General features: G+C 40.0%; 1 protein-coding gene across 1 annotated transcript in view; it reads right to left on the bottom strand.

Moving 5' to 3' along the window:
* USP9X (ubiquitin specific peptidase 9 X-linked) overlaps window positions 1-26,150 on the bottom strand; it is a 393,159-nt gene that overhangs the window by 334,784 nt on the left and 32,225 nt on the right. The gene's annotated exons all lie outside the window — the stretch shown is intronic.

The raw sequence follows: 26,150 nt of genomic DNA, 5'->3' as shown, positions 1-26,150 counted from the left end.
GTGGTTCTGTTCATATTCTACTTGTTTCCTTCATTTGTTATTATTTTAGGTGTGGTTGTTAGTAATTGTGAGTTTGCTATCATTTTAGTATACATGTTATCTTCTTTTTCTTATATAAGTCCCTTTAATATTTCATAGAATATGGGCTTGGTGACGATGAACTCCTTGAACTTGACCTTATCTGAGAAGCACTTTATCTGCCCTTCCATTCTAAACAAAAACTTTGCTGGATAGAGCAATCTTGGTTGTAGGTCTTTGGTTTTCATGACTTGGAATACTTCTTTCCAGCCCCTTCTTGCCTGTAAGGTCTCTTTTGAGAAATCAGTTCACAGTCTGATGGGAACTCCTTTGTAAGTGACTGTCCCCTTATCTCTTCCTGCTTCTAGGATTTTCTCCTTTATTTTAATCTTGGCTAATATAATGATGATGTGCCTTGGTGTGTTCCTCCTTGGAATCTCTGAGTTTCCTGGATTTCCTGGAAGTCTATTTCTTTTGCCAGATTGGGGAAGTTCTCCTTTATTATTTGTTCAGATAAGTTTTCCACTTGTTGCTGCTCCTCTTCCCTTTCTGGTACCCCTATAATTCATATGTCAGAACGTTTAAAGATGTCCTAGAGGTTCCTAAGCCTCTCCTCATTTTTTTTTTGAATTCTTGTTTCTTCATTCTGTTCTGGTTGAATGTTTCTTTCTTCCTTCTGGTCCACTCCATTGATTTGAGTCCCAGTTTCCTTCCAATCACCATTGGTATCCTGTGCGTTTCCCTTCATTTCACTTAGTTTAGCCTTCATTTGTTCATCTTATTTGTGACTAAAATCAACCAATTCTGTGAGCATCCTGATCACCAGTGTTTTGAACTGTGCATCTGATAGGTTGGTTATCTCTTGGTCATTTAAACTTATTGGCTCTGGGGCTTTGATTTGTTCTTGTGTTTGAGCCTCTTTTTTTTTTTTTCCATCAGGTCTGGCTTGTTATGTATGAGTAGCAGAGCCTTAGGTGTTCACCAGGGTGGGGCAACCCAGTCTCTGGGCTGTGACACTGTATGTGGGGGCGGGGTCAGAGGAGAAACAATGGCACTTGCTCTGCTCTCTCTTGGATTTCAGTCCCTTCTGCCGCTTCCCACAAGCAAATTGAGAACTTCTGATGCTGGTTCTCAGGTGGGTGGGCTTGTGTACATTCTGGGACCCTGTGGGTCTCTCCAGCGAACTATCCTGTGAGTCTGGGAGTTTCTCCCAGCACCTCAACCCCCACAAGTGTTTTTAGTCAGTGTTTTGAGGCTTTATTTCCTGGCGCTAGGACCCTGGGTTGTGCAATCTGTCTTGCTCCTTGGTTATCTGTGCATGAATGTGGGACTGTGCCTGATCAGCCAGCCACATTGCACACAGTGCCCCGCTTCCCAATCACTAGGTCTGCCTGTTGCCACCCCACTCCTGGAGTCTGCCAGTCACCGTCTGGGTGCCTGGGGTCTTCCCAGTGCCACATTGCACTACCAGGATGCCTTGCACGCCTGGTGTCACTGCTTCCTGTGCTGCAACCCCTCTCCGCTTGGCCTCCGACTCCGCCCCGCCTACCGGTCTGGATGAATATGTCTATTTTAACTCCTTGGTTGTTGGACTTCCATATAGTTCCATTTTCTTTCAGTTTTGGTTGTTACTTTCTTTCTGAATTGTTGTTGTCCTTATTTTGGTTGTTTGAGGAGGCACAGTGTGTCTACCTATGCCTCCATCTTGGCCAGAAGTCTCATTACTTTTAAAAATAAGAAGAGACTAATTTTTAGAGGGAATGACAACAAATTTGGAGAAAATATTTCCACAAGAAGTGAGGGTGTTGTTTTCTCTGGGTAAGGAGAGTGGAGCAGGATCCAGGAAGAGGCAAATGGGGAACTTCTTTTACTCTATTTTGAAATCCTGTATATGAGTTTCAATCATTCTGTGCATGATAAATTTCACAATTTTTGAACAGGTAAACATTGGCATATAACTGCTATCAGGTAGTATATATTCAGCTGCAAAGAACAGAAGGTTGACCACAGAGGTACAGTCAAACAGGAGTATATTTTTCTCTCATTATAAAGTTTAGGGGAAGGCAGTCAAGGACTAGTACAATGTCTTCGTGGTGCCATGAACACAGAGGCTCCTGTTAGCTTTGGGTAAGACCATCCTTGGCTTTTGTCTTTACGTTGCTTAGATGGCTATTTAATCGCTGAGTATCACATCCACATCCCAGGAAGAATGGTGAAGAACAAAGGCAAAAAGCCAAAGAGACAAACTGAGTTGGCCCCCCCCTTTAAAAAGCATTTCTTGTATACCTGAAACTAATATTATACTATATGTCAGTTATATCTCAATTTAAAATAAATAATAAAGTTAAAAACAAAAGTGAAACCAGGACATCATATATTTAAATCATGATTAAAATTTATTCTGATAAATAAAAAGTAAAAACTAAAATTTGTGGGAAAGTGTATGGAAAAAATGAGACCAGGTTATGCTTAATTTAAGAAGTTTACATTTATGGATAACTAAAATGGCTTTCCAGACCCCTGGCACTATTTCCAAAATGTTCTTGCTCTTAGGTTATTTCCTGTAAACTACAGAGTGCAATGTACATGAGTAATTGTCTCACAAACTATGCTTGGCCCTGTGTGTCTTGGTTCTGTGTTGTAAATACAGAAGAGCAAAGGCACTATTATGAACAATATTAAGTCATAATATTGAGGCAGAATTTGATGTTACCTATTTATGGTCAGATTTAAAAAATTATATCATAAGCACTTGCAAAATTTGCATAGGTAAGTCTGCCTAAATGTATGCTCATGAAAACTGGATAATGGAATTCCAAGTAGTCCCAATTTTTTCTTATAAACCCAGATCTGTGTAGTGCATACCCTCTCTCATGTTACTAGGAGGCAAATACAAACATTACATAAATATTTTAGTGCTCCTTTGAAATGTAAACAATAAAAATAAAAGCTTTCCTGAATGGTCCAAGCAGCAACTTTGCTCATTTCTCAATATTTAAGATTCTTGTCACAGGCCGCCCCAAACAAAGAAATCTGGAAAGGTGATATTTTTACCTGGGCACATTGTCACCCTGAACAAAACCAGAGCCAGTGAGGAAGGATGGTTTGTGAGAATTATTGGAGTGGGCTATTGCCATGCTGTGAGTCCTCCTCCCTTGCCCAGGAGGAGGGAGAGGAGATACAGTCTAGGCACAGTGGATTGTATGTAGGCAACTAACAGCATCTGCCACAGTTGCCATAAGGACTACAATAGACAATATTTATAGAGCGCCTAGCACAGTGTCTGGCACAGTGTGATCACCTGATAAGTCCAAACCTCTTTTAAAACTATTTGTCCCTAGATGTCTAGTCCATTAAAGAGGAAAACCACCCTGATCAGTGTGGCTCAGTTGGCTGGGTGTCATCCCAGAAAGTGAAACACTGCTGGTTTGATTCCTGGTCAGGGCGCATGCCTGGGTTGCAGGTTCCGGACCCAGTCAGGACGTGTACCAGAGTCAGCTGATCAATCTTTCTCTCTCACATTGATGTTTCTCTCCCTCTCTTTTCCCCTCCCTTCCCCCCTCTAAAACTAAATAACATCTTTTAAGAGTAAAACAAAAAAATGAACAAGAGAATCTAACAGATAATTTCAGTAATACTAAATATAAGAAACACTGCTGATTTTTAATGGTTAGTGTTGTGGGTTTTTTCTTAGTTCATGATTGCACATAAAAAGATATGCAACTTCTTCCATGGAGAAAGTCGAATTCATAAAAGGTACATGCAGCTCAGTATGTGAGGGAAAACATAAGCATGTACCTTACTTTGCTGTAGCATACTTACAGCTTTCTTTTAGTTCCATCTCCAATCTGGAAAAGGGAATTCCCTCCATCTTTCCATCCCTTTTTGGTCACCTACTAACTCTATTTATAGTACCTTATTCATCTTTTTCTGCACTAGAACCCTGTGTTCTCTCTCCTCTGATTGGTATTTATTTGGCTAAGAAATGAGTATTAATAATGTTATAAAGAACAAGATGGCACTAAAATGTTTGCTGTGTTAATTAGAATGCTTTCGGTTGCAAGGAGAGAATACTTGACTAAAACTGGCTTGAAAATAATGGCATTTCTTAATTCATATAGTATGTCTAGAAATAGGTCATTCCAGAGTTTTCTAACACAGTGGCAGAACATTATCAAGGATTTAGGTGTGTTTTTTTTTTCTTACAGTTTCCCTATCTTTAGTATGTTGAATTTTATCTTCAGTTTTGCCTCATGATAACAATATGGCTGCAGCTTCAACCATCACATCCTTACAAAATAGCATGGGGGGGGGCAACAAAAAAAGGGAAACATTTCCTGTCTTGTGTTCCAAGAGTAAGCAAAATTTTCCAAACTTCCCCCATCAGACTCCCCCTCAGATTTCTTATTTTTTCCTGTATTCTTTTAAATTGAATTTATTGGGATGACATTGGTAAATAAAATTATATAGGTTTCAGGTATACAATTCTATAAAACATCATCTGTATATTGTATTGGAGAAGACTATTGTGTGTTAACCACCTTAAGTCTCCTTTCATTACCATTTATCCCTCCCCTTTACCCACTTCTATCTCCCCCCAACCCCCTTCCCCTCTGGTGATCACCATACTGTTGTCTGTGTCTCTTTAATTTTTTTTACTGTGTTTAACACCTTTATTTTTTTCACTCAGCCCCCTAACCCTCCTCTCCTCTGACAGCTGTCAATCTGTTCTCTTTATCTATGAGTCTCTTTTTGTTTGTTAGTTTATTTTGTTCATTAGATATCACACATAAGTGAATCATATGGTACTTATCTTTCTCTGACTAGCTTATTTCACTCAGCATAATACTCTCCAGGTCCATCCATGTTGTGGGAAAGGGTAAGATTTCCTTCTTTTTTATGGCTAAGTAGTATTCCATTGTGTGAATGTATCACAGCTTTGTCATTTACTTATCTACTGACATCCTCTCAGATTTCAATGGTCAATTTTGGATCATATACCCATGCCTAAACCCACCAGACAAAAGGAATGAAATTGTCCTAAATGCCTGGGAGTGAGGGGGAATACTTTCCCTGAGCACATGGCTGTAGAAGGTGAGTCTAGAAGGAGAAATGGATTTGGGTGGGTAACAGTATCTGCTGTACTTGGTAATTTTGAACTACTTCAAAAACAAAACAGTGCAGGAAATGCTTGAAAAGAGGTAAAGGTGGGAGGAACACTTTGGCTGGTTTTCCTGATTCCTTCATGGAATTATTTCCAACTTTTGACATGGGAAGCCTTATGTGTGGTTTTACAGTACGTTCTTTCAACTTACCTCCCTTACTCCAGACACCTGGCTACTGGGTACTACAACTTGGGCTGTAGCCTACTTTTGCAGTTTGGGTTAAACTGTTCATTCCAAATACTAAACAGACCAAACAGTGTTAATGGAGCTATAAACTCTAACCTGACTTGACAAGGGGCCATGTTTTATTGTCTTAATCTGCCCAATGTATCACCACAATCCTTATCAGCTTTGCACGACCTCTTTTGTTAATGCAGTCTTGTCTCATCTACTCTTCCTTAGACCAAAGGACTTTATACAAAGGGGAAGAAAACCAGTGCCCTTTAAAATTCTTGTGCTAGGGCCCTGGCTGGTGTGGTTGAGTAGAGTGAGTGCTGGCTTGTGGACCAAAGGGTTGCCAGTTCAATTCCTAATCAGGGCACATGCCTGGGTTGTGGGCCAGGCCCCCAATAGAGGGCGTGCAAGAGGCAACCACACATTGATGCTTCTCTCCCTCTTTCTTCCTCCCTTCTCCTCTGTCTAAAAATAAGTAAATAAATCTTGTTTAAAATTTTTTTTAAATTCTTGTGATAGGTCTTTCACATGGTCATTTTATTTGACTCTCGCAAGAACCACCAGAACTAGATAATGTCATTCAAGTCCAGATAATGAAATAACCTCTCAATCAAGTATTACATTTGCGACTCAAACCCAAGCTTGTTTCTTTCAAAGCTCACATCCCAGACCAGCAGGTAGAAATTTTCCTGACTCTTCACTTCACTCTTTGTTTTGGTACAGTCTCACCTCAGTCTTTCCTCAATGGGAGGAAGGAGAATAAATCTGGAATCAGAACACCTGGCTTGGGGCCTCAGCGTCCTCATGAAATTGTACCTCTGTGACTTCAGGCAGGGCAGGTCACCTCACCAAACCTACTATTTGATTTAGAGTTAGGTTATTTCACCACTCTGGACCTTGAATGATAATATCTACTTCTTATGGAAATCAAATAAAATAGACATGTGAAATATCTAGCATAGACTTTAGAAAAATATATACTCTCACTAGTCAACATGTGAATAATGAAAATATCTACTTTGTAGGGTCACTGTGAAAATTAAGCAAAGTAATATATCTGAATTCTTTTTATAAACTTCAAGTACTACATGAATGTGGTAAGTCATTATTCTGGATGGATTTACTATTTACCAACAGAAAATGGGAGTTTCCTGATGCTGTTTTGCACCAATATAAGAGATATCATATTCCAAAATGAGTGTGGGCAGGTGCACAAAAGCAGACTTTATAAGACATGCTCAAAGACTCTCAAATACCCTCAACGATTTAAATTATAAAGGGATCAAGAGAAGGAAGGAGGATTTGTGAAGAGGATTCTTTGGAGAAGATTATTGCCATGCTATGAGCATCCATCACATACCAGGCCCCCAGCCTGGGATGGAGGGAGAGGAAGAACTGCTCCCTAACCTCCAGCCTCATGAGAGGGGGCATTAAAGGGACCCCTTAAAGAGGTTGTGATGTGTTCCTTGCAGTTGGGGAGGCAGGACTGGAGCCTGAGTTAAGACAGTCTATGGCAGTGGGAGACAGGGGCTGCTCTGGAATCAGTCAGGACTCCCATATGTGGGAGCCATGGGAGGCAGAGTCAGGCTGGGGCCTTCTTTTGTTAACCTTTTTGGAAATATAAGATATATAATAAAGTTTGCAAAATAGGTTTACAGCTTGATGAATTTTCATCAACTGAAAATCCCCATGAAACCAGAAATTAATTACCAACATCCCATAAGCCCTGTGTGAGTACACAGGGAGTCCTTTCAGTCACTATTACCATCCCCCAAGACTAAACACAATCCTGATAGCATAGATTAGTTTTGCCTTTTTTTTCTTTTTTATATAAATGCAATCATACAGTGTATACCATTTAATGCCTGGCTTCATTTGCTCAACAATATATTTATAAGATTCATCATATTGTTGTATGTAGTTGTAGATATTTTATTCTCACTGTTGTATAGCATCCCATTGTGTGAATATTCCAGTTTATTGATCTATTCTACAGTTGCTAGGCATTTGACTAGTTTCCAATTTGGGGCTATTATAAATAGCTATGGACATTCTAGTATGTCTTGTGATAAACATAGGTACACATTTCTCATGCAGATACACCTAAAAGTGGGGTCTCAGGATCATTAAGGGTGGTATTTGTGAAATCTGGAGCAGTTTAAAGTCTTGCCCAAGAAAACTTCTTGAACAGAGTGTGAATTCAAAAATGAGATTCTAGGTAATGTGTCCCTGCCCCTACCCCCACCCTCTCACCTCAGTCCCAGAGCTAGGGGCCAAAAGGAAGGTGACAGTTGGAGAAACAGTATATGGTCTGAATCATACTGAGTTGAGCTGCAGTCAAAGGGATCCAGCAAGCCCTGGCTCATATGGCCTGCAAACCAAAAGGTCACAGGTTCAATTCCCAGCCAGGGCACATGCCTGGGTTGCAGCCCAGGTTCCCCAGTTGGGGGGCATGCAAGAGGCAACCAATTGATATATTTCTTGCGCACTGATGTTTCTTTCCTCTTTCTCCCTCCCTTCCCTTATTTCTAAAAAGTAAATAAATAAACTCTTGTTTAAAACAAAAGGGACCCAGCAAGGGTGCTTGCCAAGAGCCCCATGGAGGAAGCCTTGTGCTCAGGAACACAGCCCAGCCTATAGAAACATCTGCATCTGTATGGTCCTATCACAACATGGGTGTTGTGACAGGATGGTGCTGAAGAGGCCAGCATGTGGGCTCCAGTTCCATCCTGGTTTTCATCTGAGCAATTCTATTCCCTGTTTGTGTAACCTTGGAAAGGTTATTTTCCCTCTCTAGGCCTCACTTTTCTCATCTTTCTGATGTGTGGCTCCTTTCTGCTCTGAATGAACTTCTAAGAATTACCTGTGTTTTAAACTCCTTGAAAACAGGGATGTCTTCTCTTTCTCTCATATTCCTAGAGAGCACCTAAAGCTATACACACCTATGGGCACAAAGGTTTAGTGGCTGACAAAAAGCTTGCAATTTCATTTTCTAAAGAAAAACCTGCTTTTATGAATCTGGTGATGCACATAATGAGGATTAAATTGGCACGTTAAAATTAACAACATGGTATGTGCCTATCCAAATACAGATGTTACATTGCACACTGACTTTATGGAAAAATCCATTTTCATTCTTGTCACATAACTGATCTTCTCTAAAGGAACAGAGCAAAAACTGTCTGTGCATTGTAAATTTATTGACTCACTATTTTATCCAAGGACATTGGGTAATTAGAAGATTCTAACATAGACCCAAAGAATTCTCTTCATCTGGGAACATTTTTTTATCACTTGCTACTGCCTTGTTCCTAATGCTTAGCATTTAAAGGTTATATTTTTTAAAAAAGACTCCAGACATTATGTAGTCACTGTCTGGAAAAGCATTATATTTCAACAGGATATTATCACTCAGGCAGAGAAATCATTTTTACTGAGTAGGAAATTATTCCATTGTGCAGTTATTATTCTAGCAATTAGAAATCACATTGTGTGGCATATTATGAGACCTTCTCATTGAAGTGTTATTATACTGTTCATATTTAAAATGTGAGGCTGCAGAGAGAAAGAGGATTTTTAAAAATTAATTAATTAATTAATTAATTAATTAATTTTTAGAGAAAGGGGAAGGGAGGGAGAGAGGGAGAGAAACAGGGATCAGTTGCCTCCCCCACGCCCCCTACTGGGGACCAAATCTGTAACCTAGGCAGGTGCCCCAACAGGGAATCCAACTGGCAACCTTTTGCTTTTCAGGATGACATCCATTCGACTCAGCCAAACCACTCAGAGTGAGAAAGAAGCTTTTTCAATAGAAGCATGAACACTCTAGAGAACTCAGGCAGCTAAGCAGGTGAGCCATAAGGTAATTTTGTTTCTTAGGAAATTGTTTTGGAGTTCCCCTGAATTTCTCTGTCTTACTTCACCCACCAGCAGCCTTGGTTGCTTGTATTCATTACCTTTAGCCAAGGAAAATTTAGCTTGGCCCCCCCCTAGGGTTTTATATGGAACTGACAACTTAAAAATTGGTATGGTTCCAAAAGTTTGTTGGAAACTCTGTCTTAGAATTCAGAACAAATTTCCTCGGTTTGTTATGAATGGCTTTGGTTCCCAAACAGGCCACCAGAGCCCATTTCACCCATAATGAAGTGAGACTGAAGTATTAATGATAATCAGGAAACCAGTTACTGAATAGAGTGTTATTTACCTGTGAAAAATCCACTCTAAGTTCCAACTTGGGAGAACAGAAATGTAGCTTGCCTTCTCTCTTCCCTACTCCACTCTGTAGTCAGAAGTGGGAGTTCCTACAGCTTGAAGGTTTGGAGTATGCAAGGCAGGAAAAGGAGTTGGAAGATGTCCAGGAGGCTGTGAGCAGAGGCAGGGGCTTCCCAGCAGTGACAGAAAGAAGAAGGGAAAAGGAACAGGGGTGGGCCCAGCAGTGACGCAGCACTGGAGGTGGGAATATTTATAGCTTCAGCTACAATTCAGCTACAATTCTAAGGAAAGTCCCTGGACTAAGGTATGGTTTCGCTCATGGAACATTAATAACTTGGGTGGTTATAATTGAGGGACTGTCCCAACCAATACACATCAGGGAGTATTTCAGATATAAAAAAGATATATGGAATGTTATAACACACACCCAGCTTAAAGTATAAAACATTTTGGATATAGCTGGAGCCCTCTGTGTACCTCATCTCACTCTTATTCTCTCTACCCCTAAGACAACCACAAATTTGATGTTATAATTTCTGTATTTTTACATTTTTAGTACATATATGTCACATATATACATATTATATATCCTATAAGTTATACCCTACTATAAATCATTAGGGATATATATTTTAACTAAATGATTTAGATACTTTTGCATATTTTAACATTCTATATATTACAGCATACTCTATATATCCTTCTGCAACTTGCTTTTTCCTTCCAACATTATGTTTTAAAAATCAGTGTATCCCTGACTGGTGTGGCCCAGTTGGCTGGGTATCATCCCACAAAGTAAAAGGTCATGGGTTCAATTCCCGGTCAGGGCACATGCCTAGGTTGCAGGTTCAATCACTGGTCAGGGCACATGTGAGAATCAACTGATCAATGTTTCTCCCTCACATCAGTGTTTCTCTCCTTCTCTTTCTCCCTCCCTTCCCTTCTCTGTAAATAAATAAAATATTTTTTAAAATAAGCCTATGTTGATAATGTGGCTCTGGGTCATCCATTTTAACTACTGTATATTATTCCATCTTATAAATAGACATGGAACCCAGCAATGCACTCATTCCTCTTTTCTTGCTTACATGGGATATTAGATTCTTAATTCATATCCAGAGCAACACCCTTTCTAAGGGCCAAACTGTTAGGTCCCTCATCTAAGCCCTTCCTCCTGGGCCTAGGAGAAGCTTTGTTAAAAATGGCAGGCTGCCTGGTAGGTATGGATTCAGAACATTATCTGACCTTGAGAGTTTGTCTTTGCCAGGGGATAAGGACTGAAGAATTGCCTCTATCCCTGGTGGCAGGATGACTCATGTACCTGGAATTCCCTACCCCTTTCCCCTGGATGGAGGCCAAGTCATGCTGTCAACATGCAATTAATTCACTCTTTAAAAGGGAAAAGGAATCTTCAGGATTTAATACAACAGAATCACACAATGCAAGAACTACAAGAGTAGTTTGTCCCTTCCCCCGTCCCCAACACCTCAGTATAGGACAAGATATATTTGGGCAAGAGCCAAACCAACCATCTGAGATTTCAATGAAGCAGTTACTTGAGGTCTTTCTAAGAGGGACAGAGGAGTGAGATTCAACAAGAAAAATAAGCAGAGTGCTAGAATGGATGATAATCACCCTTGTTGATTAGTCACTGGCATTTAGAGCCATCTCTCTCTCTCTCTCTCTCTCTCTCTCTCTCTCTCTCTCTCAGCTCAGCTCAATAGGTCAGAGAACCTCCTGGCAAAAGACTTTGTCCCAGGATTTCTGGCACTCCATTTCTGGCCTGTGTCAAGCATTCCTTGAGAATTGTCTGGCCAGTCTAGTGCTGGCGCCTGCCACATTGTTCTTTACAGAACCTTTGAAGTAGGAAAAGAGCTTCTTTAAGTTCTAACCAATGGCTTTGACTGCATGGAGGCTGCTATTTCATCCCAGTTGGCTGCTTTCCCCAACACCCCTGTAACATACAGGAAGGACCTGAAAAAAGGCTGAAAGGTTAGAGGTGACATGAATGCTAGAGATATTGCAGCTCAACACCTGATTTGCCAAGTTAGGTGCCAAGTGCCTAGAATATGCCAGACTCTGTTCCAGGAATACAGTGATGACCAAAACCAGACAACCCAGACATAGCCTCTGCCCTCTTGAAAATCACATTATAGTGCTGAGTGGGTGGGGTGACCAACATTAATCAAACGATCATTCAAATGTAAAATACACCATGCTATGAGCCAGACTTAGGGAGGTCAGAGAGGGTTTCCTTAAAGAGGTGATGCTTGGGCTGAGATGTAAACATGAGTAGGTGTTAATAAGGCAAAGAGGGGAGAGAGAGAATAGCAGGGGGATAAGATGGTACATAGCAAATAAAGAAGACCCTTTCCTCTTTTACATCAAATAAAGAGAGCAGAGGTGGTGATGAACCGGGGGGGGGGGGCAGGGGCCATACCACATGGAGACCTGAAACTATGTTAAGTATTTTGGTCTTTATCATAAAAGCAATGGAAAGCCATTGAGGGGCTTCAAATGGGGCATGGACATTATTGGAACTAAATTTTCAAAACAATTTTTTTGACTGTTGTATGGAGGACCAACTGGAGAGGAGCCTCACTGTGACATTATTTTAGGTAATTTGGGAGATATTTAGGAGGTTAAATCAACATGACTTCATGATGGTTTGAACACAGGGGTAACAGGGAGGTGGGTGTCAAGGAGAATTCACAGGTTTCTTCAATGGGTGCTGTTGTTGAGTGAGATGGAGACCACTGAAAGAAGACCAGGTTTTTGACAGAGGATTGAGTATTGAGTTTCAGGTACCTTTATGATATCTAAGAGGAGACACCTAGCAGACCCTAGCTGATTCTATATGGGTCTGGGGTTGAGAGGAGAGATCTAAGATCTGACAGAGCTGGAGATCTATGTATCCTTGTATCATCTGCAGAAAAAGGCAGTGATTCAGTCAGCATTCCAAAAGAAAACAGATGGTACAATCAAATTAGGATAATTCAATGAGGATTAATAAAAGGACTATATTAGGTTTCTGCTGCATAACAAAAAATACCATAACCTCAGTGGCTTAATGGAGCAAACATTATATTTCTAGCTCAGTTCTATGGGTTGGTTGTAGTTCAGGTGATTTATGCTGGGTTCAGCTACACCAGGCTGACTCCAGACTTCAAGTCTCATTCATGCTGTTCCACAAACCTGGACCTCTCAGGGAATGCTGCCATATCAAACACTCAGACTTAGCCTCTGCTCTTGGCTGGTCAGGCATCCAATAGAGGGCTTGGTGAGGAAAGCCTCTGTTGTGGCTGTTATGACACTGAGTTCAGAAGATCATTGAGGAAGCACCAGGGTAGCTAGCTGGAGGAAGATGCTGATTGATATCCAGGGATGGATTGCCCAGTCTACCTAATTATTATTTTTTAGAGTTTTTAAAAAGATTTTACTTAATTATTTATTTTTTAGAGAGAGGGGAAGGAAAGGAAAAAGGAAGAGAAACATCAATGTGTGGTTGCCCCTCACATGCCCCCAACTGGAGACCTGGCCTGCAACCCAGGCATGTGCCCTGACTGGGAATCGAACTGACAACTCTTTGGTTTGCAGGCCCGTGCTCAATCCACTGAGCTACACCAGCCAGGGCCACCTAATTATTGAGAGCTTCCTCTGCAGTAGCTGCCCTCTGGTGGAAATTTATATGGATGTGAATACTTTCATATGTTGGGCTTAGTCTCAGAGGTCCATCCACACACTTTTTCTAATCTTGTTCTTTCCAAGTCACTGACCAATTGGATAACCCACTAGTTATTGCCTACAACTGTGGATACAGTATTCTGGCCATCTCAGTCCCAACAAAGTAAACAACTAAATATTCTGCCTCCTAGGAGAATTTTCCTTCATCATCATTTTCAGAGTCATGGCTAAATGGGGTATATAGTACGGCAGTCATTCACATCTAGCTGGTGCCAGCACACCATGCAGACCCATTAGGGAAGTGGGCCCAGGCCCTTTCCTCCTCTGATAACAGATCATAGGAGATGGAGGCAATGAGGCCATAGATATAACTGAATGAGGGGCAGAGTAGCAGTAAAAAGTAGGTACCATGGGATCTGAACCACCTGCTCGTGCAGTTTTCTCTTGCTTTTCCAACATGCTAAGGCCTGGTTTCATATATTTCACTTCTATTTTATAATGGGAAACTGCTATACACGTCCAGTTTTAGTTCTGGGAGATTAGCTAACACCCAGTTCATAATAATGGCCACCAATTATGAAGAACTTAACATATGCTACTGTGCTTTACATCCTTCTCACATTTTTCATAATTCACTCATTCAGTCCTCATCCTATAAGAGGTAGATGGGTACTGTCATCTTTACTTTAGAGATGTGAAAAGAGGATCTCAGAGAAGTTGAAATACCTTGCCCAAGGTCACAGAGCTAATAAGAGGCACAGAGGCAAGACTCAAATACAGAGATTTCTGACTCCAGAGCTCATCTGATGATGCATGATAAACAGATACATAGATAGGTAGATAGTTTTGATGAGGAAAAAAGTCCCTAGCCTTATCTTTTAGGGTGTTAACTAGAATCACGGACTTACTTACAAGAGGCCTTAGGGCAGTGATTAGTCGGTTGCAAGCTGAAACTAGGAATTCTCACATAGTTGCCCTGGCTCCCAGGGCACAGAGCCACCATGGAGAAGCCCAAGGGTTAGCCTGGCCATAGATCCTCTCTCTTTCAGCCCTCACTTCTTTGAGGAATTTCTAGGCCTCCTGAGGCAACCAACAGTACATGTTTTGAAGTCTTTTGAATGAGCATCACTGGGCCAATTTTTACTGTAAAATTCAGAGTTGCATGTTGAATGATTACCTGTTGAAATAATAACATTTTGGATATACAGTATTGGGTTAAATAAGATATATTATTAACATTTATTTCATTTAAAAAAAGCCCTGGCTGGTGTGGCTCTGTGGATTGACCATCAGCCTGTGAATCAAAAGGTTGCCAGTTTGATTCCTGGTCAGGGCACATACCTGGGTTGTGGTCCATGTCCCCCATTGGGGGTGTGCGACAGGCACCATGGATATAAGGTACTAAGTCAGCAGTTCTGAGGGTAAGAACCTCAATACCAGAGCAGGAAGGTAGGGGTGATTCCCAGAAAACCAGAGAGGTGAGGGGAATAGGAATATACTAAGCAGAAAGGTGCATGAACTAATTGGCATCTACTCAGTGGGACTTCTGAAACCAGACTGTACTAACACTGATGCTCACACATAATGCTGGCCATGACAGCCAGCACAGGTGATTCAAAGAAGCCAGCACAAATGGTGCAACACTCTGGGCTGTTTTATTATAGAATGAATTGTGTTATTCCCCATCCCCCTTTCCTAAATTCATATGTCAAAGCCCTAAACCACAATGTGACTGTATTTGAAGATAGGGCCTTTAGTAAGGTATTACAGTAAAATGAGGTCATAAGGGTGGGGCCTAATCCAGTAAGACTGGTGCCTTTAGGAAAAGAGGAGGAGACATCAGAGAGCACCCTCTTTCTCCCCACTTGTACAGGCAAAAGGCCATATGAAAGCATGGCAAGGAAGAGGCTTTCTACGAGTAAGGAAGAGAGGTCTCACTAGAAATCAACACCAACAGCACCTTGATCTTGGAGTTCCAGCCTCCAGAACTATAAGAAAATAAATTTCTGTTGTCTAAGTCACCTAGTCTGTGGTATTTTGTTATGGTAGCCTGAGCACACTAATATAGTGTTCTTATTAAATTCTAATTTAAGCTAAAGTGTGATTTCTCTGAAATTAGTAAAAGGCTTTTCTGAAGTACACTTTTAGAAAAGAACATAGGATAAGATCTTTGGTATCTAGGGCCAAGCACAGAGTTCTGACATCTGACACCAAAAGCATGAACCTCATCAAAATTAAAAACTTTTGTTCTTTGAAAGTCTATATGAAGAGGATAAGAAGATAAGCTAAAGCCTAGGAGAAAATATTTGCAAGCAACATATCTGACAAAGTACTACCATCTATAATATATATTTTTAAAATCTCAAACCCCAAAATTAAGAAAACAAACAATCCAATTAGAAAATGGGCAAAAGACATGAAGAAACACTTCACTGAAGAAGTATACAGATGACAAATAGGCACATGAAAAGATGTTGAACATAATTAGCCATTAGGGAAATTCAAATTAAGACCACAATGACATACCACCATACACATATCTGAATGTTTACAAATGCTGAAGAAGATACAGAGAAAGTGCATCACTCATATATTGCTGGTGGGACTAAAAATAATACTGGCACTCTGGAAAATAGTTTCTTAGTTTCTTTAAAAATTAAATGTGCAATTACTATAAAACTCAACAATTGGACCCTTGGATATTTTTACCTGTACATGAATGTCCATAGCAGCTTTATTTGTAATAACTTAAGATGAAAATCAGCCCAGCTGTTCTTCAACAGATGAATGGTTAAACAGATTGTGGTATTCCATGCAGTGTATTATTTCATACAATGGAATACTACTTAACTAAAGAAACCATTAGCAAGACAAAAAGAGAATATTCACCACTGATATATCTGATAAGAGTGTAATCTCCAAAATATACAAAGAACTAATACAACTGAACACCAGGAGGACAAACAATCCAATTTAAAAATGGGCAAAGGACCTGAACAGATCCTTCTCCAAAGAAAACATAGAGAGGGCCCAGAGAAATATACAAAATGCTCAATATCACTAATCATCAGAGAGATGCAAATTAAAACCACAATGAGATATCACTTTATACCCATCAGATTGGCTACCATCAACAATGTGTTGGCAAGGTGTGGAGAAAAGGGAACCTTAGTGCACTGTAAAAAATTTTAAATGGAACTCTATTTTGACTCAGTGATTTTATTTTTGGGAATATATCCTAGAAATCCTGAAACACCAATACAAAAAAATATATACACCCCTATGAACATGGCAGTGTTATTTACAACAGTCAAGATCTGGAAACAATCTAAGTGCCCATCAGTAGATGAGAGGATTAAAAAGCTGTGGTACATTTATACAATGGAATACTACTCAGCAATAAAAAAGAAGGAACTCAGCTTTTGCAACAACATGGATGGACGGGGAGAATATTATGCTAAGTGAAATAAGCCAGTCAGAGAAAGACAAGTACCAATATGGTTTCATTCATATCTGGAATCTAATGGACAAAATAAACTACAAAAAAATAGAAACAGAGGCACAGTTACATGGAACAGACTGACAGCTGTTGGTGGGGAGGGGGGGACTGGATGAAAAAAGGTGAAGGGATTAGCCAAAGAACATATATATACAACCATGGACATGGACAATAAGAAGGGGATTGCCCGAGGGAGCAGAGAAGGGCTGGGTGGAGATGGGCAAAGGGAGAAAAATCAGGGACAACTGTAATAATATAAACAATAAAATACAATAAGAAGAAATGAATTATTGATACACAAAACAACTTGGATGAATCTCTAGAGAATTATGCTAAAAAAACCCCAGCTAATCCTAAAATGTTACATATTGAGTGATTCCATTTATGTACCATTTTAGAAATGACAAAGTTCTAGGTGCCCGTCAGTAAATGAATGGATCAAAAAATTGTGGTACATATACACAATGGAATTCTATGCAGCAGAGAGAAAGAAGGAGCTACTACCCTTTGCAACAGCATGGATGGAACTGGAAAGCATTATGCTGAGTGAAATAGGCCAGGTGCTGAAAGACAATACGATATGATCTCACCTTTAACAGGAAGCTAAACAACAAAACAAACAAGCAAGCAGAATAAAAACAAAGACACTGAAATAGAGAACAGGGGGACAGTGACCAGAGGGGAGAGGGAAAGGAATTTAAGGGGAAAAAAGCAGAGGGATTTGGAGGAACAAATAGGAAGGACACAGGGACAAGAACTAAGGGGGGGTGGAGGTAGGAGGGAGGTGGGGAGCACAGGGCAGGGAGGGGGGCTGGGATGGGAGTAAAACACAGAAAACTGTACTTGAAAAATAACTAAATTTAAAAAAATAAAAAGTTCTGAACAGGTTAGGAAAAAAAAGAAATGACAAAGTTTTAAAAATATAGAACGAATTAATGATTGCATGGGTTCAGGGGCAGAGGTGGTAGAGAGGTGAGTATGTACAAAGGGGCAAGAGGAAGGTCCTTGTGGTGATGGGACTGTTTAGTATCTTGACTGTGGTGGTGAATACATGAGTCTATACAGGTAATAATATTGTATAGAAATTAACACACACACATACACGAGTACAAGTAAAACTAGGGAAATCTGAATAATATTAGTAGATTGTATCAATATCAGTATCTTAGTTGTGATGTTATAATACAGTTTTCCAAAATATTATCACTGGTGCAAATTGAGAAAAGTATACATGCGATCTCTCTGTGTTATTTCTTAACTGTATGTGAAGCTATACTTATTTCAATAAAAACTTCAAGTAAAAATATGTATTACTTATTGTGGGATAAAGCAAAATGTTTGAAAGCTACCACAGTGTTTTATAAGTAACTCAAATTTCCATTCTCCACACAAAATTTTTATTGTTTCTTCCTCTGAGCTTCCACTGTAGTGCTTATTGTTATTGTTTCATAATTGTATGTAGACTGTCTCCTGACACACTGAGCTATGGAATGTAAGGGCCATGATTTATTCTCTGTAACCTAAGTGCTGGCTCCGTTTAAGCTTTAATATGCTCTGGTTGAGTTAAATTATTCAGCTCTATATATACCATGGAGTTTTGCTTATAATAAATCTTCAATAAATTCTGTTTTTTAATTTTTAAGAATTGTATTCATTTATTTTTAGAGAGGGAGAAGGGAGAGAGAAAGGGAGCAAGAGAATCATCAATGTGTGCTTGCCTTTTACATGCCCCCCACTGGGGACCTGGCCTGTAACCCAGGCATGTGCCCTCACTGGGCATTGAACTGTCAACCCTTTGGTTTGCAGGCTGGCACTCAATCCACTGAGCCACACCAGCCAAGGCAAATTCTGTCGATTTGCACTAAGTTATAGTGTAGTGCATCAGACGTCTTTTTGCTTTATTTCTCAGCAGAGATGGGGAGGACTCCAGATTCAAGCAGCATTCTTCTCACCAGGATGAAGGTAGTGACAGTGAGGGCATTTCTGGGGCACAGCTACCTCCCATTCTAAGATACCATGAGTTGACCATCAATTTAATAAGAGCTTTTCAGGGATAAGGGAGAATTAAGTGGTACATTTGATTCCAGAAATGTTAAAATGTAAGGTCGCTGTGTCCCTCTGACTCAAAATATAATGGCAATGAAAGAAAAGTGACCTTACAGTCTGGAAACCTGCTTTTTTTTGTCCTGGGAGGCACAGATTGGTTTCCCAAATTGGATACTGTATTAGAAAACAAGAAAGGAAAGAAGGAAAGAAAGAGAGAGAGGGGGAGAGGAGAAGGAAGGAAGGAAGGGAGGGAGGGAGAGAGGGAAAGAAAGAACATTTTTCTCAAGTGTAGGAGGTAACTATTGCAGAAAGGAGCATGTCTGAAGTGAGTGAGTTATACCATATGAACACCAAAAATCTGGAGTGTTTTCTTAGCTAATATTACCCACTAAACCAAAGGGTGGAAGATTATGCATTCCTGCTGGCTGATGCTGCTGACAGCATGCTGTTTGGACAGAATCCCGGAAACTGCTGGCAGACACATAATTTCTCTTTAACTCCTTAACTGCTAGTACATTCATTCTCCTTGTCTTTCCAAATTCAGGCCACCTTAAGGACTCTGTTAAAATCTTCAGGATAGTTCTTGCTAGGTATGACTAAAATAAAATCACTTCCTTCTATGGGATGATTTGGTTGCTCCCCCAGTTTCTGGCCCCTTCAAAAAAATTCATCTCATTGGTCAGAAACAGATACTTGAAATTCCTCTTTGGCAAAAGGAATTCTCCTTTTCAGCCTTCACTTTTAAATGCAAATAATCTCAGAGTGAGGATACAATTTATTGTAATATAAACCAGTCTGTCAGATATTAGCTATGAATTCTTTCTCACACAAATACAATACAAAATGAAAAAAAAAGTATGAATAAAAGACTATATTAAGGACCACGGCCTCTAGATCCTGACAAAGAATCGTTTTCTTTGGCCACTCATATTCTGGCATTTGTGGAGAAAGGGTGAAGTGCTGTAATTTTAAAGTAAAGTTCAAAGCAATGACTGTTTCAGGCACTGAACTCAGTATTAGAAATAGAAAAATAGTTTCTACCCTTGAGGACCTCATGATGAAGTACAGGGAATAAAATAAGAGAAGGACAATTATAATATAAATACTAAGTGCTGAAAAATAGCAGAATATATCACCCCAAAATATACGATTGTGATATAAGGATAATTTTAAATTAAAGGCAACTGAAAAAAGGCTAATACAAGAAGAGCTCTCTGCCCTCCCCCATTTGCCTAAAAGCAGAACATACACTTGTAATGGTGTCCCCACACCCATCTACAAGAAGGACAAGAGTTAATCACTGGAGACAACTTTAGATCCTTCTTAGCCCAGAGACATTACTGAAGGAATCTTCATAACAAACTTTACTAACTAGATCTTATCTTCCATTATTAGCTGCCCCCCATATATTTGCCTTCCCACAATTTGCCACCTTAGAAACTCAAAGTCCTTTATCTTTGTTTTGTTAATTCTCTAAATATTTATTGGTTTTTTTTTGTTAAAATGCCATACAAGCCCAAGTTCTAACTTCCCCTCTTTGAGTGCTCCCATGTGTATGTGTAATGTATGTGCTAATAAACTTCTGCTAGCCCCAGCCAATGAACCGAAGATAGGTAGAGGGTAAAAAGATAGGTGGAAAAAAGTGAACCTTGACCTTTAGTTGGTATCACACACATAAATTAACTTTAAATGGCTCAAAGACCTTAACAGTAGAGCTAAAATTATAAAACTTCAGGAAAAAGAATTAGAGAAAATCTCCTCAGTTTTAAGATTTTTTTATTTATTTATCTTTAGAGGGGAAGGGAAGGAGAGAGGGAGAAAAACATCAATGTATGGTTGCCCTTCGTGCGTCCCCTGCTGGGAAGTGGCCTGCAGCCTGCAACCCAGGCATGTGCCCTGACTGGGAATCAAACTGAGATAGTCTGGTTCGCAGGCCCGCGCTCAATCCACTGAGCTACACCAGCCAGGGCTCCTCAGTTTTAAGATAAACACAGATTTCTTAGATAGGAAACAAAAAACACCAGACACAATAAAAAAATCATTTGAGGAAATAGACTTAGTCAAAATTAACACCTCTGCTTCTCAAAATACAGTATTAAGAAAATAAAAAGACAACCAACAGAGAGTACCAGAAAATATTCATGATTTATCTATTAGACAAAGGACTTGCATGCCGAATATATATACAGCTGATCTTTGAACAACATGGAGGTTAGGGGTACCAATTGCCTGCACAGTTGAAAATCCAAGTATAACTTCTGACTACCTAAAAACTTCACTACTAATAACCTACTGTTGACTGGAACCCTTACCAATAACATTAACAGTTGATTAACACATATTTTATATGTTATATGTATTCTAGACTGTAGTCTTACAATAAACTAGGGAAAAGAAAATGTTAAGAAAATCCCAAGGAAGAGGAAATAGAGTATTATGTGTATTAATTAAAAAAATACAGTACTATATGTATTTATTGCATATAAGTGGACACATGCTGTTCAAACTCATGGTTGTTCAAGGGTCAACTGTATAAAAATTCAACCCAATAAATAAGAAACAATACAATTAATGAATCAGCAAAAAATCTGAAAAAAGACTTCACACACAAAAAGGCATACAAAATAGATGACATGAAAAGATAGTCAACATTGTTAGTGATCAGGGAAATGCAAATCAAAACCACAATGACATATCACTTTACATCTAATAAGATGTCTGTAAAAAAAAAAGCCCTAGAATATAGTAAGTGTTGACGAGGATCTGGTAAAATTGGAACCTTAATATATTGTTGGTGCAGCCACTGTGGAATACAGTTTGATAGTTCCCTGAAAAGCTGAACACAGAATTACTAAATGACCCAGAAATTCTATTCTTAGTTATGTATCAATACATATAACTGCAGCACTATTCACAATCATGTAAAGATGGTAACAATCCAAGCACCTACCAGTGGATGAACAGATAAATAAAATGTGATATATCAATACAGGGAAATATTATAGTCATAAAAAGTAATGACACATGCTACTATATGGATGAAATGTGAACACATTATGCAGAGTGATATAACCCAGACACAAAAGGATAAATATTGTATGATTCCACTTAACATGAAATAGCAAGAATAGGCAAATTCATAGAGACAAAGGAGATCAGAGAATAGGGAAAAGGGAGAATGGGGAGTTGCTGCTTAACAGTTACAGAATTTGTCTGGGATGATGAGAAGTTTTGGAAAAAGTAGTAATGGTTGCACAGCATTGTGAATGTAATTAATGCCACTGAACTATATATACTTAAAATGGTTAACATGTGAACTTTTAAAAAAGATTTTATTTATTTATTTTTTAGACAAAGAAGAAGGGAGGGAGAGAGGGAAAGAAATATCAATGTTTGGTTGCCTCTTGCATGCCCCCTACTGGGGACCTGGCCTGCAACCCAGGCATGTGCCCTGACTGGGAATTGAACCCATGACCCTTTGGTTCGCAGGCTGGCACTCAATCCACTGAGCAACACCAGCCAGGGCAACATGTGAATTTTTATGTTGTTATATATTTACCATAATTAAAATTTTTCACTTATTTATTTATTTATTTATTTACTTATTCTCACCTAAAGGTGGTTGATTCTGAAAGCTTCTTCAAGCAACCTATGTCCCTCCTCATAGTCTTGGGACTGACCCACTTTATCTGAGTGCAAAGGACCATAGAATACTGGGTTTTAATATCATGATCCTTTTTATTCTAGAAGGCAGGCATTTTGAAGGACCTACTTTTATTTATTTTCACTTTTACAAAATTTATGTCAAGTCCTACAACTAAATTTGTCTCAGTAAATCATATTGGCATAGTCTTATTTCATATTCCTAGAATTCAATTGCTAATGTCTATCAGATGTGACATTTATAATAACTATTTGCTCAATAAACCTAAACCAGGCTAATTTTTTTAATGACAATTTTTTTGTAAAAGACTGAATGAAGAAAACTAATCTAAATGGTATTTTACTTTATGTAGTCTTTGTTGGAAGACCATTTGCCATAGGTCTTTCATGTTTTTATGCATTTTACAAGTAAGGTATTGATTGTCCTTTTTTCTGGACTACCTTTTTAAGAGCATTTATAAAGAGCATTCAAGTACACCCTTGAACAGAGTGTCTCCTTCCAAAAAAAAAAAAAAAAGGACAGGCAAGCTTACTGTCCAGTATAATAATGTTTGTGAAGCAAAGGGCAAGCATACTTACTATGCAGTATATTCTTTTTAAAGTTTCTCTCTGAAGTGAAGGGCAGGCATGTTTTCTGCCTATTATGAAGGTTCTAATTCTCTAAGCTCAGTTTCTCTTCTGAAATGCAACCCACTGCATGTACAGGTGTCACCTGGTCCTCTTTAGGTTGCCGTGTGAGAATTTGTGAAGCAGGCATACACATTTGGCTGGTAAGAGGACAACATCTCCAGATCGATTCAGTTGATTTACATCAATAGAAAAAGACCATCATGGTATCAGCTCTCTGAGTCCTTTGTCCCACAGGATGACACCAAAACAAAGGAGACCAAATTACAGGCAGCATGAGTGGTAGGAGTCATTTCTATACTGCAGCTAAGTAGCTTTATAGCTTGAAGCTCCACCCTAAGGGAGTGGGGGCAAGGTGGAATGTATCATACCTTAGTGGTGATAAGAAACTCTCACTACAGCTTCCCTCAGGATAAAGAGGCAGAGGAGAACTGGCCCTGAGGCAGGTCCTCCCAAGACTGCCTGGGGGATCAGAGTCTTTAACCAAGGCATTGGTCCCCCTGCAGTTGAGCCTTGCCTACATGGCCTGTGGGACATATGCAAGGTTGTTGGGGTAGTGGCACAGAGAAGTTCCCCTGCAGAACTGGGGCTCAAGGAACTGGTGCAAAAATTACCTGGCTACTGCTATTGCTATAGTAGTAAACATTCCTTCTCTGACCCAGAAGTTCCATATTTTCCACCAGAATCCATGAAACTGTGGCAGATAACTTGTTAACTTGTGAGTAGAGTCAAATCTCAGACATTTCATAGCTCTTGAGAATTTTGGTGATAAGGATGAAGTGCTAAAACATGGCTTTCTAGAAAAGGAAGTATGAGAATGTTTTGAATAAATTAATAGGATTTGAGGGAAGTCCATGAGAAATGGGAATAAATATATTGACCAAATTGTCTGCTCAATGAGGCACTCTATGATCCTCTACTTTAATGCCTGTTAATGAGGAGGAATTGGAGAGGTGGATGTAGTCTGAATACGAGGAAGTAGGCTCAAAGATAGCTGCCCAAATGGTGCCCTGGTTATATAAATCTCTTACAGGTGGGGGGCTTCCTCACCAAGTTGGTTAGCCTCAGGTATGGCCCACTATAACAACCACAGTAAGATTTGTACAAGGTGCATAAAAGATTCTGCACTTTTTTCACATAATAGTTACACAGATGTATGAAAGCAGGGGAATTTGTGACCATTATGGGCAGAAATCAGGCAAAGCATTAGAAGTTTGGCTGGTTCACTTGGGAGATGAGAGAGTGGAGCTAATGATGCTTGTCAAGGGAAAGGCAATAGCTAGGCTGTCTTCTGTCTCAGCACCTCCAGTGGTCTATCATGTCTGCCTTAGATCTACTAGGAGAAGACAGTGAAAGGTCTCAGGGTTTTTTGCAGTGGGTCCTGGTTCCCTTAAGGGAGCTTTTGGACTCTCAGGTAGATTTTCCTGAAACAGACAAACTACCATAGGAAACCACAGACAAGGCATTGACTAGTCTTTAGTCTCTTACTGCCTAAGATTGGCTTTACAAATCTGGTGATGGTAACCCATTGGAGAATGAGAAACTGACCCAATAAAACCTAGGTAGGTTCTTAGTCAACCCCTCTCCTAAAAAAAAAAAAAACTCCTTTTTATGTAAAAACCAGGTGAGAACATAGATGTTATATTGGTGATGGTGCAGGACATGACCCGTATTAAGGTGGAATCTTCAAAGATTACTGCTGTGCAAACCAAGCCCGTTTCAGCCAGGGGGCACAAACACAGTAGCTCCAGATAGGAAGTCATATGGTTATGACTAGTGAGTGAATGGGTCCCCAAAGCTAAAATCAGTGGTGTCAGCTATAAGGACTTTGCTGCTCAATGTAAAATGTTGGGTGGGCTAAAAACATTGGGAGTTTGGCTGCACCATGAGCTGCTGCCACACTACTCAAACACCAAACCTTTTTTATTTCACGGCACAGAGCCACTCTTTACCACTATGCCCCCAATCTCTCTTGCCTCCTCTACCACTTGGCCACTTTAAGAAGAAAGATGATAAGTGGGGCCAAGACTTCTGGTCAAGAGTAGGTAAATGTTGTACTCATCTCCCCCAGTAACTGCTTCAAAACTACAACTAAACTACAAAACAACCATCACTGAGAACCACCTAAAATCTAGCTGAACAGAAGTCTTATAACTAAGGATATAAAGAAGCAGCCACATCGAGACTGGTGGGAGAGGTAGAGGTTTGGGACAAAATGGGCTTGTCCCACACCCATGTGTGGTGGTTAAAAATTGGGAGGGATATCTCAGCATCAGAGGTCCCTCCTGAGAGCAAGGTGTCCCAGCCCTGGGTCCCAGTGCTGGAAAGAGAAGTCCCCGTAATTCCTGGCTGCGAAAACCAGCAGAGATTGTGGCTGAGTGAGACAGAGGGTTTCTGGAGTCCCAGGCATTCATTCCTCTTAAAGAGCCTGCACTGCCTTACTCATTGACAGACTCACTCACTCTGAGCTCCAGCAATGGGACAGCAGCTCAAAAGGTACCAGGGACATATGGGGATGAACTGAAGCATCTGACTTTAGGGAAAGATCTGGCAGAGGAAGCTTTTTCCCAGACAGAAGTGTTGGCATGGCCATTGTTTCTTTGCTGAGCCCTCCACCTGCAAGCACAGACTGGCACCATATCTGAATTTCCATCAAGTCAACTAACACTATTCTCCCTACTCTAGTGTTTCCCCAAGGCCCCATCCTACCCAATCTGAGGGCCCAAGCTGCTTTCAGTGGCTTTTTTATACAAATGGCCTGTCTTGGTTCATCCTGCAGACTTTCCTAAAATCTCTCAAAGGTTCACAAACCCCAAGCAATCAGCATCTGACCTCAGTGTGCCCTGTACCTCTTGTTAAGCAGCCCAGCTCCAGAAAAAGCAGAAGCTGGCCTTGGTTTGCAGCTTATCCTTTCTTAGGCACCTCCAAGCCCAGCAAAAGTGGCAACCATCTTCAGATCACTTTGTTGCTCATACTAGGTGGCCCAGGCAGGGCACAGGTAGCAGCTGACCTTGGCCTGCATCTCCCAAGAGGCCCCAGAAGCAACACACTGTTGGCTAAAT

This window comes from Artibeus jamaicensis, unplaced genomic scaffold (assembly GCF_021234435.1).
Source record: "Artibeus jamaicensis isolate MK-2021 breed Jamaican fruit bat unplaced genomic scaffold, CSHL_Jam_final contig_60, whole genome shotgun sequence".
Lineage (NCBI taxonomy): Eukaryota > Metazoa > Chordata > Mammalia > Chiroptera > Phyllostomidae > Artibeus > Artibeus jamaicensis.
Note: the sequence above shows the minus strand (reverse complement) of the source record. Positions and strands in the feature narration are given on the sequence as shown.